Source organism: Rhinolophus sinicus, chromosome X (assembly GCF_036562045.2).
Source record: "Rhinolophus sinicus isolate RSC01 chromosome X, ASM3656204v1, whole genome shotgun sequence".
NCBI lineage: Eukaryota > Metazoa > Chordata > Mammalia > Chiroptera > Rhinolophidae > Rhinolophus > Rhinolophus sinicus.
In genome coordinates, this window is record NC_133768.1 from 88,980,920 (window position 1) to 88,993,822 (window position 12,903).

Here is a 12,903-nt window from a genome sequence, read left to right on the forward strand (position 1 = left end):
GTATTCTATGATGTTTCCCTCTGTTTCTTCTTTTATTACAGTATATATTTCAGTTCTGGATTTTTTTTTTTGAGTGGTTACCCTTAAGTTTATGTAAAAGAAAGTTTGATATTTAGAGTATTCCATTTTCTTCAGCATGCTTACTTTCTCCATTCCCATATTCCGGTTCAGGCCTTTACTCTCCCCCTTTTTGAGTTTTGGTTGCCACAAATTGTCCCTGTTGATGGTGGTCGAATAGCCTCCTTTAGTATTTCTTGTAGTGCAGGTCATGTATTAGAAAATTCCCTCAGCTTCTGTATGTCTGGAAAGGTCTTTATTCCTCCTTCATATCTAAAGGATATCTTTGCTGGATATATTATTCTTGGCTCATGATTTCTCTCTTTCAATAGTTTGAATATTTGGTTCCACTCCCTCCTGGCTTGTAGAGTTTCTGCTGAAAAATCTGATGATAATCTAATGGGCTTTCCTTTGTAAGTTACCGTCTTCTTTTCCCTGGCTGCCTTGAGGATTCTTTCTTTGTCGTTGATTTTAGACAGCTTCAATACAATGTGCCTTGGAGAAGGCCTGTTGGGATTGAGGTAACTAGGTGTTCTATTTGATTCTTGGATTCGAGGGTCCAGTTCTGTCCACAAATTTGGGAAGTTCTCATCGACAATTTGTTTGAATATATTCTCTGTTCCCTTCTCTCTTTCTTCTCCTTCTGGTATGCCCATTATTCTTATATTGCTCTTTCTGATGGAGTCAGAAAGTTCTTGTAGAGTTCTTTCATTTCTTTTAAGTCTCAAGTCTCTTTCTTCTTCTATCTGTGTCATTTCCAGGTTTCTATCTTCGATGTCACTGATTCTTTCCTCCATCTGGTCAACTCTACTACCTACGCTGGTTATTTCATTCTTAATTGCTTCTATTGAGTTCTTAATCTCCAGAAATTCTATTTGGTTCCTTTTAAAAATTTCAATCTCTTTCGTAAAATGCTCATGCTGTTCTTTGATTGTGTTTCTGAGTTCATTTAACTGCCTATCTGTGTTTTCTTGCATCTCGTTGAGTTTTTTCAGAACTGCAATGTTGAAATCTCTGTCATTTAAGTCACATATTTTGGTATCTTTAAGTGCCTTTTCTGCAGATTTTTCACTTTCTTTCTGAGCTATCTTGTTGCCTTATTTATTCATGGCAATTGCTGGTTTACTATTTCTCTTCCTAGACATCTACAGGAGTGGCTTCTGCAACAGGTTGATAGGAAGCAGTCTTTCTTTGGTTTTCCAGTACTTGTTGGTAGCATATTTTATTTTTTCTCCGACTGCAGCCTTTTTTTTCTTCTCCCACACAGTAGTTCTATGTTTTCTCTGCACTATTCCAGCTTCTCACACAATGGGTGGATTCCCTGCGAGACAGGCTTCTCCTCTGTTAATAGTAAATCTAGGTCACAAGGTGCAGTGTTCCGATGGTTATGCGGAGAGCTTTTGATGTTCCAAAGCTCTTCCAGCTCCAGATTCAGAGCCCGTATGTTTCAGCAGTTCCGTTTACTCCTGCGGGGATCCGCCCAGATAGGTGGGGTCAGGGGCATTGTGAGTTGTAAGAGGTGGCCCATAGCAATGGCAGCAACCACCACCACAGCTGGTCCTGGTTCCACAGCTCCCTCCCCTTTGCCAGAACTAGTTGTGCTGCGGATTTTTGTCTGCGGTCCACAGTTCTCAGAACAGCAAATATTCTGTTCTTTTGATGTGACACTGCTACTGTTCTGCTTCTAGCACCGGGCAGGTTGGAGCGGGGTGAGCTCTGGGAGGGTAGGAAGGGGGCAGCAAGTCTCAGTGCCTAAGGCTTCTGTTCTCTGCTCGGCAGTGAGGGCTTAAACTACCGTTTTCAGCCTTCTTCCCTCAGTCTTTTCTCCGAGGTCTCTGCTGTGAGCATTGGGTTAATCCGTGTTATATGCTGCCTCCTCAGCTCTGTTGGCCATAAGCGGAGCCCTAGCAGTCCGAGTTCTTCCCTCTCCCACAGCTGTAGTGGTTTCTGGAAGCAGGGAGCTTGGAGCACTGAGCTAGGTCTTTGTCTTGCCCTCGTGCGGCTCCGCCTCCGCACTTCTCTCTTTCCTCCTCTCCTGGCTCACGCGAATCTCCCACCTGTAGGTTGTTTTGGTAGTGGGCCTCTTCGTCTTGCCTGTCTGCTGTGCAGGGAGTCCTTTGTGGAGTTTTTGTTGTTTGATTCTTTGTGAATTCCAGGGGAGCTTTACAGAGGCTCACTTCATGCCGCCATTTTTCCTCGCCCCAATGTCTGCAACTTTTAAACGTTTCAGCAAAATTAATAGCAATCGTGTGTGTGTGTGTGTGTGTGTGTTTCTTGCTACACACCAGGTGAAGAGGTCTCCGCTCATTTAGTATTTCTTGTTACAGGCCTTTGGGTGGAAAATTCCATCAATTCTCTATACCTTGAGATGTCTTTATTCCTCCTTCATATCAAAAGGATAACTTTGTTGGATATATTGTTCTTGATGTAATTTCTCTCCTTCAATAGTTTGAATATTTGATTCCACTCTCTCCTGGCTTGTAGAATTTCTGCTGAAAAATCTGATGATAATCTCATGGGCTTTCCTTTGTAGATTACCATCCAGTTTCCCCTGATTGCCTTTATAATTCATTCCGTGTCATTAATTTTTGAAAGCTTCAATATACTGTACCTTGGAAAAGGACTTATAGGATTGAGGCAATTAGTTTTTCTGTTTGCTTCCTGGATTCAAGGATCCAGTTCTTTCCATAGGTCTGGGACGTTCTCATCAATTATTCATATGAATAGGTTCTTTGTTTTCTTCATCCTCTTTTCTCCTTCTGATATACTCATTATTCTTATATTGTTCTTTTTGATAGAGTCAGATATTTCTTCTCTAGTTCTTTCATTTCTTTTAACTCTCAAGTCTCTCTCTTCTTCCATCTGTGTTGTTTCCAGGTATCTGTCTTCTATGTCACTGAATCTTTCCTCCATCCAGTCATCTCTATTATCTAAGGTGGCTATTTTATTCTTCATTTCTGCTTCATCTACTTCTTGAGCAAAGTTGACCAAAGTGTCCATTGGTATACATTTTGTTGGCACCCTCGAGATATATATATATATATATATATATATATATATATATATATATATATACTGAGAGAGAAAGATATTCATATAGATATATATATATACATATATATTCATATATAATAAAATATGTAAAATATATGCAAGAGAGAGAGATTTATCAAGCACACCTTATAATTTGTTTTCACTTGTTAATAGTAGATTTTCCATAGGATCATCCAGTTCTTCCTGATTCATTAATAAATAATTCATCAAAATGAGCTATTAATAAATGAGCTTAGTTAAATACTATATTACATTTTAAATAATGGTCAGAAGTTGTTACAATGCAACCTATCTATGAATCCATCACTCTCAATTTACAGAAGACGTCTGCCTTGGTTTTTGGTTTTTTCATCAACTCAAGCTTTCTTTGGCCCATGGCACTTCTTGAGGCAAATTTATATCAACCTGACAAAAAGCAATACTGAGTCCTGCTTCAGAGGTTCTCATTGCTCAAATCTATAATACCTCTTTAAGAACTGCAAGATGTTACAATTAAAAATATATCAATTGCTTAACTTATCAATTAACGGCAGCTATTGCAAAGCATGATTTCTCCTCAAATAGCTAGACTCTCACTACTCAAGCATGATTGCAGTTGTAGAAATATATATATATACACACACACATATATATGTATGTATATTTTATATATATATATATATATATATATATATATATATATATATATATATATATACACACACACACACACACACATATATATATATAATTAAAGTGTAAATTTAACTTCTGGGAAGAAAACCTCATCAAAGCATCTCTAGAACCTTCTGGAATCTAACCATTTTCTGGTAAACTGTACATATTAACTTTTCACTCAGAGCTACAGATAAACATGTGCAAACCCAATTAACATGCAGAATTTTCATTTTTTTATTAAATTTACTGTGGTGATATTGGTTAATAAAATTATATAGGTGTCAAGTGTATAATTCTTTTTTTTTTTAAATTAAATTTATTGGGGTGACAATTGTTAGTAAAATTACATAGATTTCAGGTGTACAATTCTGTATTACATCATCTATAAATCCTATTGTGTGTTCATCACCCAGAGTCAGTTCTCCTTCCATCACCATATATTCGATCCCCCTTACCCTCATCTCCCACCCCCCACCCCCCACCCCCCTTACCCTCTGGCAACCACTAAACTATTGTCTGTGTCTTTGAGTTTCTGTTTCTCATTTGTTTGTCTTGTTCTTTTGTTGTTTTTGGTTTATATACCACATATCAGTGAAATCGCATGTGTATAATTCTGTAATACATCATCTGTATATTGCACTACGTGTTCACCATCCAAAGTCAAAACTCCTTCCATCACCATATATTTGACCCTCTTTAACCTTTAATCTTTTCGTGGTGACTTGAGGGCAGAGGCGAAAAGACTTTTTCCAGAAATGTTAATTTGAATTTAGTAACAGAATGGCAATTGAAATTGTAGTTAAAGTTATTTCTTTTTAGTAATTTCTTTATTTTTTTAAAATTTTCCCTTGTTTCTTTTTTCTTTTTTTCAAGAAATGCAGAAGGCAATTATTAGCAAAAAGATTTAAGAAATAATTAGGCACCATAGGCTCACATCACAATAATTAAGGATATGTTCAAGCTTCTACTACCATGTCAAATTAGTAAATTCTCTCTATTATAAAAATGTTTGGGAAGCAAAATTACCCTTTCTTCCCCTGATTTCATAAATACACACACACACACACACACACACACAAATAAAAATCACTTCTCCATGTCTTGGCCACCGTAAACAAAGCTGCAATGAACATTGGAGCACACGTGTCTTTATCTCTAAATGTTTTCAGATTTTTTGGGTAGATACCCAGAAGAATAAACTCCTTAAGTTTTACAGAGTACAATACGGCAATAAATACGAACATTGCTAAAAAAAAAAAAAAAAATCACTTCTCCATAAATTAAAATTCAAGAATCAGTTCTACTCTGTTGTGTTTACACAAGCAAGTTGCTTTTCATGGAAATCTTTTATTTTAATTAAATAACAGACTCAGCCCATTGCAAATAATTGTGTTGTTAATCTCACTAATTTACTTTGAACTGAAAGTGAGGAAAAACTGGTCAATGTTAATCAATTGCCTTGAAGTAACAGAGAGATCTTTTGACAGAGTTGCATAATGGATGAAGCACAAAATGAGATAATTGGGAGATGTTTGTCCTAGCGGGTATAATTTCAATTAAAAGGTTTTCTTATCTCCTAATATTATCCTTTGTAAAGACATGCACTCTATCTTTACTTTACTGCATCAATATATGTTTTTACAAACTGATAATGTTCTATTCATCTGCAACCTGGCCTGAGGTTAGAAAACTAAAGAAAGAATGTAAATAATGCTATGCCGACTATTTGTATATTTTTTAATGTTAGTGTTATTGCATGGTCATTCAAAGATGGCTTCTTAATCAGAGAATGCATGTCCCCAGAGTGGCTTTGGAAAAAATACATATGTAAATTATTTTTTCCAAAATTTTAAATCTGCTTTGTTTCAAGGTTGTGTTTTATAAACCCCCAATCTCCAAGTGACTGTCTATGCATTATGATGTTAGAGAACTCATGGGCAGATCAAGTATTTTCAGAGATGCTTTATATCAAGTAGTGATAAGAGTTTAACATTGATGTAATACAGAATTGTACACCTGAAATCTATGTAATTTTACTAACAATTGTCACCCCAATAAATTTAATAAAATAAAATAAAATAAAAAAACATAAAAAAATAACATCTTGTTTATTTTAAGGAAATAAAAGCATTTTGTTGATACCTCTTTGTGCCCTGTCATTTAGCCAATGCATAATCTCTTAATACATAACAATAAGAGAGTTACTAATATGTTGCATAGTGATATTCCTTCAGAGTTTATAAGAACACTATTTTTTCTTCATTACAATCTTGTGAAGTAGGTAAGGCTAGTTTTCTTATCTCCATTGTAAATTTATAGTTGAGAAAACTGGGGCTTAATCAGTAGGTAGCAGAAAGAGAATTTGAATTCAGGTTTTCTAACTCTAGGTCTAATGCTTATTTTCTTGTACAATAGTAAGAAATAGTAACTTAAAGAGCCAAAGGAGAAGGTAGAGAGGGATTAAAACCATGATATTGGTGCCCATTCTCTTTTGCAGGCCAGTCATGGGTATATTTATTATTTCTTTCACAAATTTCACATTGTTAATGATGTTTGTCATAATGTCCAGCTGAGTGAATGGTCTGTACAGACTATAGAAAAAGTCCACCTAGATTTAAATATTTATAAATTGCATCTTGCTGCCAAGATATATCCTCATGTTCATTAATAAGCCCTTAACAATTACTTTGAGACTTTTTTTTTCTTGTGGCCACATATTTATTGGTAAAAAAAGAAATATTTTAAGAATCAATTCTCTGACAAGAATGAGAACCCTCAGAAATTATACAAGACAGCAATACTGAAAACTTCATTTCTGTTTCAAAGCTTAAGTGCCATTCAAATCTTACTATTTTGGGTTAAATATATGGAATTAAAACATTCAATGAATCCAAGTAGTGTTTCAAGATGCTTATCTAATATTAAGGTCGAAAGGAAATTTAGACAGCATCTACTCCAACTCCTTTCTTTGTCCAAAAAAAAAGAATAAATAAGGTCCAGAGAAGTTGTGACTTGCCCAAGTTCTCACAGTTAGTGGTACAGTTGGTAACAGAATTCTCCTTTCTTGTGTGCGAGTTAAATGTCTTTCCATCAGATCTCCAAATTTTTTTTTCACTTCACTGCAAAATGTAGGTTTGAATAGAATATAAATATTTAATTCATTTATAATATTGGAGTAACATTTGCATAAAAATCAGTACCCAAACAAAATATTTCAACTTATATTGAATAATATGAGTTCTTAATATTTTCCCTAGTAAAAATAACATTATTGCTATCACTAATTAATTATTGTGTTTTCTAACTCTGTATAATTCCCTGGTTGTTCTAAATCAAATCCTCAGGGCTACAATTAATGAATTTATGATTATCAGAACTCATCAAAACAAGCTATTTCTCAATAATTACACAAATAAAAGCCTTGTGTGCATATGACCTATAAGCTTAACATTTGAGACTGTTACTTTTTAATATGACATGTTAAGTTCTAAATGAATACCCCACCTTCTGACTATGTAGAATACTTTTATGTTTTCTTAGAACAGTCCCACTGTATGCTATGAATCAAAGATAATTTAACATACCATGCATCACATAAAAACATTTTATTTGGTAGAACACAACATAGTGAAAAGAACCAAAATAATTGATGCTTGTACTTTAAATTTGTTCATAAGCTACAAAACACAGACATGAGGGCTTCAGATGCTTACAATGAGATATGATGTCTAGATATTACAAATGTTCCCCAAGTTCTGTTACACTTTTATATATTTTTTCTCATTTTAATAAGGGTTTAGTAACCAATTCCATTACCACTCATTTGTCTTCTTATTCTGAATTCAGCTGTCAAATTAATCTATCTAAACCAAGTTTTCAAGATACTACTTTTAATTACTCCTCAACATCTAAATTGAAATATTTCTGCAATCTTTCCCAACCCGGCCTGCCCTAGCTTTACTCCTGCTTCAACACCATAAAGTCCAATGCATTTCCAGAACTGTCCAAGGGAGGGTTCCTTTATTTACAAATAAGGAGCATTGACTTCCTTGCTATCCCTTCAACAGCCATGCAGAACTCATGATATCTCAGGTAACTAACAGGAACCAGTAAGAATACTGGAAAAGAGTGACATCATAGGAATGGTGGCAACGAGGTGGTCTTCTTGAGTTCTCCTCTGGAACTTACCACAAATTGAACATCTATAACACATCAAAGGACTTTCTGCTCATCACACAGAACAGCTAAGAGAAGTCTACAAGGATTACCTGAAGGTGGGCAAATTAGGTGAGCAGAGGAAGAGGGAAGGGAGCGGTGCAGAGATGCCAGGACATGGGGGCCTCAGAGCACAGAACAGAGATCACAAGAGCCAGGAGGTGGGCTCTTCCCCTGCATCCCACAGCTGATCTCTCCTGCCAAGAGAGCAGCATATCCAGTATTTGAGGCAGTAACCTCACTTGAGATCTCCAGCTGTGCCCTAGGTCGGACAAAAGAAAAAAAAGGCAAACTCCATACCTGGGCCCCTCCCCCTACTCTCCCACAGCAAACCTACCGCACCATTCCAGAGTCTCAAACTGGTCCCTGAACAGAAAAGTAGTGTCACATTACAGAGGAGCTGTAGTGCTCAGGACCCAGAAAAAAGCCGCTTTACAGCTGTGACCCAGGGAAGAGGCTGGGAAGAGTGTGACACTACTGGGCTGGAGACAGAAGACACCTCACTTCCCTGCCCCCACCTTTTCTGGGCTGCAACCCAGGACTATTACAGCTACAGAGACACATGCAGAGGTCAACAGCAGGTGGCAGAGGCAGCTTTGGGCTTTCAGCAGCTCAGAAGTCTCATGCCCTCCACACTCCCTGACGGATGAAGTGCCCTAAGACTCAGGAGACCTGGGCACAGGGAATAAACCCACCTCCCATTGGCTGGCTCTGGTGTTCTCAGAGCATGCTATGTGCAGGCAAGAGCAGAAACTGCACTGACTTTGTAAAAACTACCACCCACACCCCTTGGCCCCACTCAACTAGAACTGAAATGCCAGGGACCCTCTGGGTACCAGGTGACTGGCTCTGCCTCCACAAGGTGCAGAGGATTCTTTGTACAGCAGAGAACAACCTGGAGATTGTTTGATGGGCTTAAGCCGAGACTGGTGCTGCTTTTTTTTTTTTTTTTTTTTTTGCCTGTGTTGAGTGTGGGTTATTGGTTGTTTTTACATGTGAGTGTATTTGTTTTTTTCATTTTTGTTGTTGTTGCTGTTGTTTTGTTTGGTTCTGAAATTGCCCTATACCAGGGCCCAGCACAAGAAGCAAAAGATTCCACACACCCAGAGGCCAACTCCAGACCAAACCAGAGTATTACCAATTTGACCTACAAGTGACACACCCAGAGATAATTCTCTATAGGCATGAGAGCCCATAGGGGCCAAGCCTCATCTGAGGGGTCAACCCTCACACAGCAGTTCATACGCTGTGGGCATCGCCAATTCTCACAGCTAGTAAGCCTAGGAGTCAATGCCTCCTACTGACAAGCCCAAAACAATTAAAGCTCAACTTTAATAGGAGAATGCACACAACACAAGGGTCACATCTGGAACACAGGCACAGGAGAATAGGGAGGCAGTGCAATTCATACATCACATCATAGGAATACCAGAAGGTGAAGAGAGGGAGCAAGGCATCGAAAATATATTTGAAGTAATAATGACCTGGTGAAGGAAACTGACATACAAACCCAAGAAGTGCAGGCCCACACCAAGACACATTATAGTTAAAATGGCGAAGTTTAAAGACCCATCACCCAGAGTGACCCTCTTCTACAACAGCCAGGATTTAACCCTGAGCTTCCTGAATTCAAAGCCCATTTTCTTAACTATTAGCTTCAGCTTTCTTATCTGTTAAATAGGTGGCTACATGGTAAAAATGCAATGTTTGAGGTCCTTTCTAGCTCTGATGTTTTCTTTTGCATGTAAAACTATTCCTGTGTTAGTATCTTCTCAGTTTCTTCCACAGATCCCAGGACGGTTGGTTATTTGGAATCCAGAACAAAGTTCCCTAAAAAAATAAGCCTATGTTGGGTTTCTCGGCATCTATTGGAAATTCGTAACCCATCAGAGGCCTAAAACAAAGCTCCATCAACCCCAATTCTAAACCCTTAGTAGGAACTTCCTAGGGTGTGGTCCATCAGAGTGGCTGACCCACCATCATGCCCCACCCACTCTCCTCCCTGTGTCCTCTGTCATAGGGTCATCAACTATCCCAGTATTCCAGGGACTTAGGTGTTTTGGGGGGCACAATAGTTTCAATTCTAAAACCAGGATGGTCCTGGGCATACTAGGACAAGTTGGTCACCCCACTTGGTGATGAGCCTACAGCAGTGTCCCCAGCTAGGTGTCAGGCAGATTTGGACTTACTGGAGTGGGTCTGCAGGCAGAAGACAAATGAACTGAAGGAACTGTTTTTTTCCCCTGATTCTATGAGACACAGAGGCACAAGTCATCTTGCTTTGGAGTCTAGTGACAAGCCCAGCACAGACATGAGGGCAACAGGCTTGTCTTTTCTTTCGGCTGAACATGGCCTGGCCACAGCCCAGTGAGCCTGGCAGGACCGGCAGCACCGTGAGGCCTGGCAGCTTCAGTCCTAAGAGGCCTGAGGAGTCTCTGCTCTCAAAACCAGCTCTCTGAAGGCAGACGCAAGGCCTCATCCTTGACTTCTCCTTAACTCTCACTTACAGGCAGTTTGGAGTTCTGTGGAGTCTGTTGCCAGGATGTCTCTGTAGTGTTTCCCATCTTCATCCTGACCACTGCCAGGAACAGGCAGAGAACAAGTTTCTTTTTTTAAAATTTATTTTTTAAATTTATTGGGGTGACAAGTGTTAGTAAAATTACATAGATTTCAGGTGTACAATTCTGTATTACATCATCTATAAATCCCATTGTGTGTTCACCACCCAGAGTCAGTTCTCCTTCCATCACCATATATTTATCCTAGCTCCTGGTGAATAGCAGATTCATAGTACAGAATGAATGAAGGAATGAATGAATACATGGTCCCCCTTAATCCTAATGGCTGAGGAGTTCCCAGCAGAGAGCTGTGCTGGGGCTAAGACCTCAGGAGCAAAGAGGAAGAGGAGGGGGATCCAGGACTCTCCTGCTCTTTTTGTTCCCACAGATCCTGAACCTGGCTAGCTGAAACAGGGGTTTGTATGTAGAACTGAGGTATGGCAGGGAGGCCAGCACAACCCGCCAGAACGGAAGTGAGAAAGAAGACTGAGGACTTGATGTTGTTGCATATCAAAACAAACCCCATTACAGATCTGTGGATGATCTGTTCTTTCTGGGAGACTGGGTAGGTTAGGAGGAGGGGGAAGGCTGCCAAAGAGGGAAGACAGAAGGGTCAGACACTGGGAAAGTGACCTCCAATACTGTGGGAGGAGCTAGCCTGGATCCCAGAGGTCATTGGATTCCTCCAGGGCTGTGTGGGAAGCTGCCCTACTGTCCCCTCCCCACCCCCCACTGGCCTTATCCAGAGGCCCAGCAGCTACCGCAGTATCTCTTAATCTCACTACAGTTCTGTGAGCTATGGCTGTGTGATCCCCAATTACAGGTGAGGAAGCCTTCTTTCCCGCCTTCTTTTGATGTATTCAAATATGTTTTAGAATTCCACTGTAATTTATTTTTCAGTTCTGCATAGTTTTAGTGGTTTATCTAGAGGTCACAATTTATATCTGCTATAGACTGAATGTTTCTGTCCCCCCTTCCCTAATTCATAGGTTGAAATCCTAACCCCAAGGTGAAGGTATTAGGTCATCACTCCTTGGGGAGGTGATTAGGTCATTAATAAGATTGGTGTCCTTATAAGAGAGGCTCCGGAGAGACGCCCAGACCCTTCCACTACGTGAGGACAGAGCTGGAAGGCACCATCTATGAACCATAAAGCAGGCCTTCACCAGACAATTTGCCAACACCTTGATCTTGGACTTTCCATCCTCCAGAACTGTGAGAAATACATTTATGTTGTTTATAAGCCACCCAGTCTCTGGTGTTTTGTTATAGCAGCCAAAAAAGACTAAGCCAATATCCTTACTTTTTCACAGTCTGCTGAGAGTTAATATTGCACCATTTCATGTTTCCAACTATTTACTATCACTATCATTTACCACCCTCCTGTCCTTTATAAAACAAAACAAAACAAAACAAACAAACAAAAAACAAAAACAAAAATAAATCTAGAGAGACAAGTTAGAAGGCTCTTTCAGGAAAAAAATGATATTGGGAAAATATTTCTAGTTCTTAATATTTTTTACAGATTTTTTTTACAGATTTTTATTAAAACAGAGCTAACATACAATATTATGTTAGGTTCAGGTGTACACCATAGTTATTTAACATTTATATACTTAAAAAGGTGATCATACCATGGTAAGTCCAGCAACCATCTGACACTATACCACACTACAACAGTAGATTACATTTCCTATGTTACATCTCCATGACTTATTTGTTTCATACATGGAAATTTTAACCTCTAATTCCCCTTCATCTTTCTCCCATGCTTTTTTTCACTTTTCAATTACAGTTAACATTCAATATTATTTTATATTAGATTCAGGTTACAGCATAGGAGTTAGATTTTTATGTAATTTGCAATGTGATATCCCCGACTAGTCTAGTACCCACCTGACACTATACATACTTATTACCATATTATTGACTATATTCCCTACAATGTACTTTACATCACCATGATGATATTGCAACTACCAATTTGTACTTATCGATGTCTTTATGTTTTCCACCCTGCCTCACAAAGCCCCTTCCATCTGGCAACCACCAGCTTTATACTGCATCTATGAGTCTGTTTCTGTTTTGGTGGTTCATTGATTTTGTTCTTCAGATTCCACATATAAGTGAGATCATATGATAATTATCTTTCTCTGTCTGACTTATTTCACTTAGCATAGTACCTTGCAAGTCCATCCATGTTGCCGCACATGGTAAGATTTCATTCATTTTTATGGCCGAGTAATATTCCATTGCATATATGAACCACCTCTTCTTTACTCAATCATCTGTCTATTCATGGGCACTTAGGTTGCTTCCATATATTGGCTATTGAAGATAAAACTCCAATGCAATCAGAATA